We start from the raw sequence: 7,767 nt of genomic DNA on the forward strand, positions 1-7,767 counted from the left end.
TGAAATCGGCTGGAAAACTCGAGTACAATCCTTCAAAAATGATAGTGAGAAGTCGGGAGAGTGAGGGGATGCGTTCTTTCAGTGTGGAGAAGTGTAAAAATGAAAAGGCGCATAAAGATTATAAAGAAAACGCACTCCTCTTTGCGTTCTGTGCATCCACACGGGCGTGTGGAAATTTCCCACGCCCGTGTGATTCCATAGGGGAGGAGCCTCACAGGGGCAAACAAACACCCCTGTGTGCTCTCGGGATAGCACACTTTGTCTCTGAATGCATCCATACGGGCGTGCGGAAATTGCCTTTGTGTTCCCGACCCACAGGGGCACACACAGACCCCTGTGGCTTCTCTGTCCAATAGAGAAAAATTCCAAGTGTTCCACACGCCCCTATGGAAATTCCACATGGGCGTGTGGATCTTCACAGGGGTAATCACAGGGGTCATCCACACGCACCTGTGTCTTCTTGTGATGAAGGAGACCTTTCTGCAAGAATTCACACTGGCGTGTAAAAATTACCCATCCCGTGTGCCAGCCATAGGATCATTCGCAGGGACTAACACACGCTCCTATGTCTTCTTGGGATGGAGCTCTGAAAATCTGCTGAGAAACACACGCCTGTGTGGAAATTTCACTCGGGCGTGTGACCGTCACAAGGTCTTTCAGAGGGGCAGACACACGCTCCTGTGTCCTCTCGGGATGAGCTTCTGAACAAAAACACACGGCCGTGTGGAGGCAAAGTTTCTTGGTCACTTAAGCATGCTTCTCATGATTCTCTGGATAATTTTGCATTGTAGAGGTAGGCTCATGTGTTTTCTCTAGATAACTTAGAAAAATCTCCAGGCTCGGCAAAAAATTCTTGAACTTGTATACACACTCAGAGCCTACCGCTACAATGCAAAATTATCCAGAGAATCATGAAAAACATGATTAAGCAACCAAGAAACTTTGCCACACACAATTAAGCACACGATAACATCAATGATCCACAAGAAAAACACAACAATTTTCATGTAAAAATCAAGACACCAACACTCAAAGCCTTATTCATGCAAGTTCTAAACTAAAACTTGAAAAACAGTAAAGACTTTGGTTGCCTCTCAAGAAGTGCTTGTTTAACGTCACTAAGCTTGACGTACCTCTTCTTACCTCATAGGGCTCTCAGAGAAAGAATACTTCCTTGTCATATTTTTTTACCTCGCCACCAAAATAAGGTTTTAGCCGATATTCGTTCATATGATAAAATTTATTTCTAATTATTTCTAATTCTGGGATAAAAGTTTTTTGCTAATTTTTTTTAAAAAAAAGGTCTTGTCGTTTGATATAAAGTTATGATGAGAATCTGTGTACCTATGATATCAAAATTTTTTTGTTGTGTCTAAGGGAATAAGGCTCATGATTGGTCGATGAAGGGAAGCATGATCTCTCTATTTTTTTTTATTAAATTGACATGCCACAACAAACTCTCTATTTACATCTCAATCATGTATCACATGATCTCCTGTATTGGGAGTCAAATGTCTTAATTGTTTTGGTTATTACAGTTGTGGCAATAAAGATCTCCTTTAGATTTATAAGGTGTATACTTCCCAATTGTGATGACTTAAAAGGAAAAACAAGAAAACTAGAAAGCAAATAGAAATAGGTTTTCTTTAATGGAACTCTAGATCTCCTAACTTGTACTCAAATGAATTAAGAGAATTTCTTGCTTTATTTATCTTATTTGATAGATAATATATAGAGGAATATTTTAACCACTCTCCTTATAATTCAGTAATTACAACTCCAAATAACTAACAAAGAAATAGTCTCTCCTACAATAGGAATTAATGGAGACTCAAATGGTAAATAGATTCTATTCTTAGAGTTAAGAATACCTTATAATTCCTTAGACCCATAGCCTTTCCTTGTTGGCAAAGTTGTATCAGTCAATGCAACTTAAGATTGCCTTACATCTCATCTTTTATTGATGTCAGCCAACCTAGAATTACTGAAGAGATACCCATCACTTCCCTTTCATAAACTAGAGATAATAATACATCTACTACACAATTATCCTTGCCTCTCTTATACTCAGTGATGAAGTCATACCCCTTTAACTTAGCTGGCTACTTCTCTTGAGCTCGGGTAGTGCTCGGACAAGTGCTTTAAACTTTTCTAATTAGTACAAATAATAAAATTATTTACCCTCAAATATAGTCACCATTTTTAAAATGCAAAGGCTACTACTAACATTTATTTTTCATATGCTAATGCTAACATTTGTAAATATTTACTTTCAAAGGCATGGATGTAGAAAGTAATTAGCCTCTTGCTTTACATATATAAGAACATTGCCGACAGTAGAGCTAAACAAATTACGTTCACATTGAATGGCTTATTAAAATCAGGAAGAAGCAACACCAGAACTTGTATCATCACCTTCTTAAGTGCCTAACACACCCCTTGCGAATGCGTACCACAAGTGCACTGATTGTAGAAGTAATAAAGTACCCTGGTGAGTGTTTAGTCATATCCATAGGGAATAGTGATCAAGAAGCACAAGAATTGCTATTTAACTATGGTGAAGATGATCCAAAGTGGTGTGAACAATATCTATACAAATAGAAATAAAAAGAACAAGAAGGAGATGTAATAAAATGATAGGAGAGGCAATCGATAAAAAGTGAGGCACTCGGACATTGCTCACCCTAGAACTATTGCTCAAGTGTAGGACTGATCATTAAATCTCCTAAGTGATGCTTAATGAGTTGTGGAGATCCTTAAACACACATTCTCAAACCTAAGGTCAACCGTGACTAATCCCACAATATTCCCCGGCGGAAAAGAATGCTCTCGACAACTCACACTATGCAAGATTGCATAAAGCTCTAGGGACTCCAAGTGATAAACCCTATTCCCTAATCTAGATCTAACCCTTTGGTCCATGCGAAAGACCCCTAGTCACAATTAAGCCCCACTACTAAGGATTACTTTAACGCTTCACTCTATTGCTTGCGCAACTAAGCCCCAGCGGAGTTTCTCTCTTAGCGCTTCACTCTATTGTGAATGCAAAGAACTCTTGGAACACGGAGGTAGGATAAATCACACCATAAGGGAAAGGGGACGTTCTACCACCTCTCAACCCTCACCAATCTAGCTTAGTCTAACCCTCATGGTGTGTCACTCATCCACAAAGATTACCAAGATGGATTCTCAACCCTAGTGTCTCTCTAAGGGAAAATTACTTCAACAAGCATTCAAGATTAGAACTCAATTAGAACATTAATTAAAAAATAATAATGAAAGGTTAATGAAACGGAATCATCCAAGGGTTTACAAGTCTAAACACATACTAGGAGTATAGCTCTCCATGGAGCAAGATACAATAAATAATGAAATCAAAAGTAAAAACATGCAATCCAAAAGTAAAACCCCCTTGTAGTCCGTATCGATGGTCATGTGGAGTAGCCTCGTTTTCTCCAAAGGTTCCCTCGTCAAGCCTAGGGCACACCTCGTCGAATCAATGCCGATGAAAGCTTCCCCAATAACTATCTTCCGAAGGAACACGGTGTTGAAGGCCATAGAACCATTACTCAAATCTTGCCAAAGCCTCTCCAAACCCTAGTGACACGCGTCCGAATATGCGTGTAAACCTCAAGTGCACGGGTGTCGAAGTAATAATTACCCCGGTGAGTGGGTAGTCGAATCCACAGGGAACAGGGCTACTAGTACTAACTTCTTCTCTGCTTTCTAACCTAATGATAAATGGAAAGGTGTGGTGATCTAATGTGCGAAGAAATGAATACCGGAGACAAATATGCAAGGATAAAATGGATGGAGATCTCAATCAGTAAAAGTGGGGTATTCTGGCAATGCTGCCCCTAGGATTCAGGTATTAGGTACCGAATAAGCAAAGTGTTTCTATGATGAGTAAGTTAAGTCGTGGAAATCCAAATATAATCGGATCCGGCCTCCCGATCACCGATACTAGTCCCCTACGAGGTCCCGGTGGAGAAATCGCTCAATCTCAACACCTCACACCACATATGACTGCAAAGCACTCTTGGGATTCCAAGAGTTGTATCTGATTCCTAAAGATTGATCCAACCCTAATTCCCGACGAAGGATCCTAACCCCCTACAAGGTCCTGGCGGAGAAATCTCTCAATCTCACGCCTCACACCAAATATGGTTGCATAAAGCTTAAGGAACGGAGATAGAATACAATCAATCGGAAGGGAGAGGGGACACTCTACTATCTCATGACTCACCCTCTCAACCCTCTTTAACCTTGAAGTTCTAACTCTAACGGAGACCTCTCTCACATCAAAGTAACAAATCATGCAAATCCAATCAACCACAAGGATTAATTAAACAAGCAAGCAATGAGAAAACAAGATTAAAACTTAATCAAACTCGGATTAAATAGAAACACTAAGCAAATCCACAAAAGATGAGAATCCTAGGGTTAACAAGCCCAAATACCCTTTAGGGTTTTAGCTCTCCATGGAGCAACATACAAAACACACCATCAATGAATGAAAGTACATTAAAACCATAGAAATAAACCCCCTTATATATGAACTGATGGTCTTGATAGAGAGCTTCGACGACTTGAAGGACCCACTCCGAAGCTAGGTTCACCGGTGGCTTCCTTGATGCTATGACGGAGGAGGAATCGATCAAAGTTGGTGACGAAGCGCCTCCAAAGCCGCAAAGACCTCCTCTCCAAACCCTAGCCGTCTCACCCCTCAAGAGCCGCACAAAAGATGAGAAAGAATAGGGCAAAACGGCTATTTATAGGCCTTAGATCGCGTCTGTCACGTGCCCTCACACGCCCGTGTGGATTTTCCACGCGCCCGCGTGGGCTGCAAGAATTTCCACGCGGGCGCGCGGAATTTCCACGCGGGTGGCGTGGACAATAATTTTACTACAGTACTGCTACAGTGAAATTGCTACAGTACTTTTCACAAAATGCGATCCGAACACTCTTCTCTTAAGGCCACATGTCTGGGCACACGTCCATGTGGTAGGCTATAAAACTTTTCTTCGTCGACATATCTTTGAGAGGTCTTGCAATCTTCACAAAGAGAAGGAACATGAAGATGTGACTGCCTTTGTGCCCTTCCAACTAGTGAATTGACTTGAATCTTCTTGGAAGTTGGCACACATCTCCATGTTTATGAACTCCTCTCATGTCTTGGTCCTTGAATTGAACAAGAACTCCCAATATTGTGTCTTTATAGCCTATCTTTGCTTCCTTTTTACTCTTCAAGGCATTCACAACCTATATGCATAAAAGAACACCAAATACGAAATATGAGACATAAACCATGGTAAAAACGATGCTCAATGCATGTAAAACATATATAAAAATATGTCTACTCAAGCACTTATCACCTAGCCGCGAGCGCCTCCAAAGTTGGGCAGAAGATGGCGAAAAAAGATCCTCCTAAAAGATCCACAAGTCGCGGCTTAAATAGGGCTGGAATCAGGTATCCACATGGGCGTGTGGAATTTCCACACGCATGTGTTAATCTCTAGGAATTGAATTTTCAGCGCATTGTGAATAGTAACTGCTACAGTAATTTGCTACATACATTCTTTGCTACAGTACTTCGCCGAAATGCTCCTGAATCCACACTTTTCATCGAGCCACATGAATGGGCACACATCCATGTAGTAGATCATGTCGCGTCTTTAATGAAATCACATTTGACTAAGATCTTACTAGTGTTGCACAAGTCAGAACACATGAGCGTGATTGCCTTTGTGCCCTGATTGCTTCCCCGCAAGTGTACGGGATCGCCAAGTAATATCTCGTGTGAAGACACGAGGATCGTATTCCACGGGGCTAAGGATCTCCTATTACTCCTTCTTGAGCTATTATCTAGCCTAAGATCTCAAGCGATGGATTTTACTCTACTAAATGTAATTAAAGCTAAAACGATATTTGCCGATAAATTAAAGAGAACACGCAATAAGCAAGCAAGAGAATCAATGAAATGCAAAGGCCTATGGATGTGGATCCCCTTGAGGGTTTATCATGCAACATGGATGATGATCTAAAGATGCAAGGGTAAAATGGACCATGAGATTCCAAGATTAGAACAACCCCAATTTCTCGGCGATTGAACCCTAATCCCATACGAACATAGATAGGAATTTCTCCCAAATCTATATCCCTATGATTGCATTAAGTACGAGGAAATCTCACTTAGGAGTAAACCTACTCTTCTTCGGATTAAACCTACATGGAGGGATACCAAACACGCGATTTATCGGCGTGATGATACAAGTATCCCCTTCTAATCCATTCATGATCTAATACATGCGAGCAAGTCACATCTACATGCATCACTCATAAAAGAGCTATGGATTTCTCCTTAGTGTAGCACTTCGCATGAAAACAATGGATTAAATCTCAAAATTACCCAAACATGGAATTAACAAGTTATCATCCACATACATGATAAAAGCCCCCAAGGTTCACCAACACCCGGTGGGCTTGGGGGTCTAGTGTGTCATCATCCCACAACAAGCAATACAAACAAGCGAAACATGAAACAAAAGCATAAATGACACTCCCTAGATGAAATGGTGGAGGAGGAGGTGAAGAATGTGCCGAATGACGCTTTCCCCGCCAAAGGAGTGCCAAATGACGCTTCCTCTAGCCGTGGGTCTCCTTCCTTCGAATCGTGGTAAATCTCCCCTTGAATGATGTTGCCTTCTTGCCTTGAGAGTCTTGGACCTTGGGCTTGAATGATCTTCTAGCTTCCATGCCCTTCTTCTCCTTCCCAAGGTCGCCCAAAATCTCCCAAGTGGTCTCCCCAAAATCGGCCAAGAAAAAGTCCAGCCAAAAAGTCCTTTTTCTGCCCTAAAAGTTAGTATATATACCCCCCGAGTCATACGGGTCATATGGGGGTCGTATAGCACTCAAAAACCCTAGATTCACATTCCATACGGGGTGCATACAGCCTCCATATGGCCCCGTATACTGTGTAGTATGGAAATCTGGGCATACACTCCGAATCATTCCGCTGCTACAGTGCATACGGCCCCCATACTGGGTAGTATGGGGGTAGTATGAAATTCCTGTTTTCTTCTCTTTTCGCCCAAATGATATCTTCTTGTTCTCCATGGCTTCCTTATGCCCTACAAAGCAAATAGTAGACGATTAAGCATAAAACGGGCATCAAACCTCACAAAATACATGCAAAGTGAATACGATATATATATGAAAACATCTACATTTAGACACTTATCATGCCCCTCCAATTTGCATGTTCACTCGATCACGATGGAGGTTGGCACACACTCACATGTCTTTGAGCACTTCTTGTGTCTTCACATTTGTTTGCTCCAAGATTTCATCAACAAATTACATCCATGATCTACTTTTGGTTTCTTTCTTTCATAATTGTCTTCACAACCCTACATGCATAAAAGAACATAAAAACACATGTATAAGCCATAAAATTTGAGAAAGGTAATACTTAATATAAGCAAAGAATACTTTGTAATACTAATACACAAGCATTTATCAGTGCCATAAAAGCTTCTTTTGCCTTAGAGCTCCGCAAAAATTTTCCCTTCTTCAATAGTTGAGTCGGTGACGTTGCTACTTTTCCATAATCCTCAATGAATTTGAAGTAGTACCTCATTAGTCCCAAGAAGGCTTGCAATTGCTTGATAGATTTTGGTCTTGGCTAAGCATGGATAGAAATGACCTTGTCTAGATCAACATAAACACCATCACTAGAAATTATATGGCCCAAATATTAAAAGCAAC

The sequence above is a fragment of the Dioscorea cayenensis genome, chromosome 5 (assembly GCF_009730915.1).
Source record: "Dioscorea cayenensis subsp. rotundata cultivar TDr96_F1 chromosome 5, TDr96_F1_v2_PseudoChromosome.rev07_lg8_w22 25.fasta, whole genome shotgun sequence".
Lineage (NCBI taxonomy): Eukaryota > Viridiplantae > Streptophyta > Magnoliopsida > Dioscoreales > Dioscoreaceae > Dioscorea > Dioscorea cayenensis.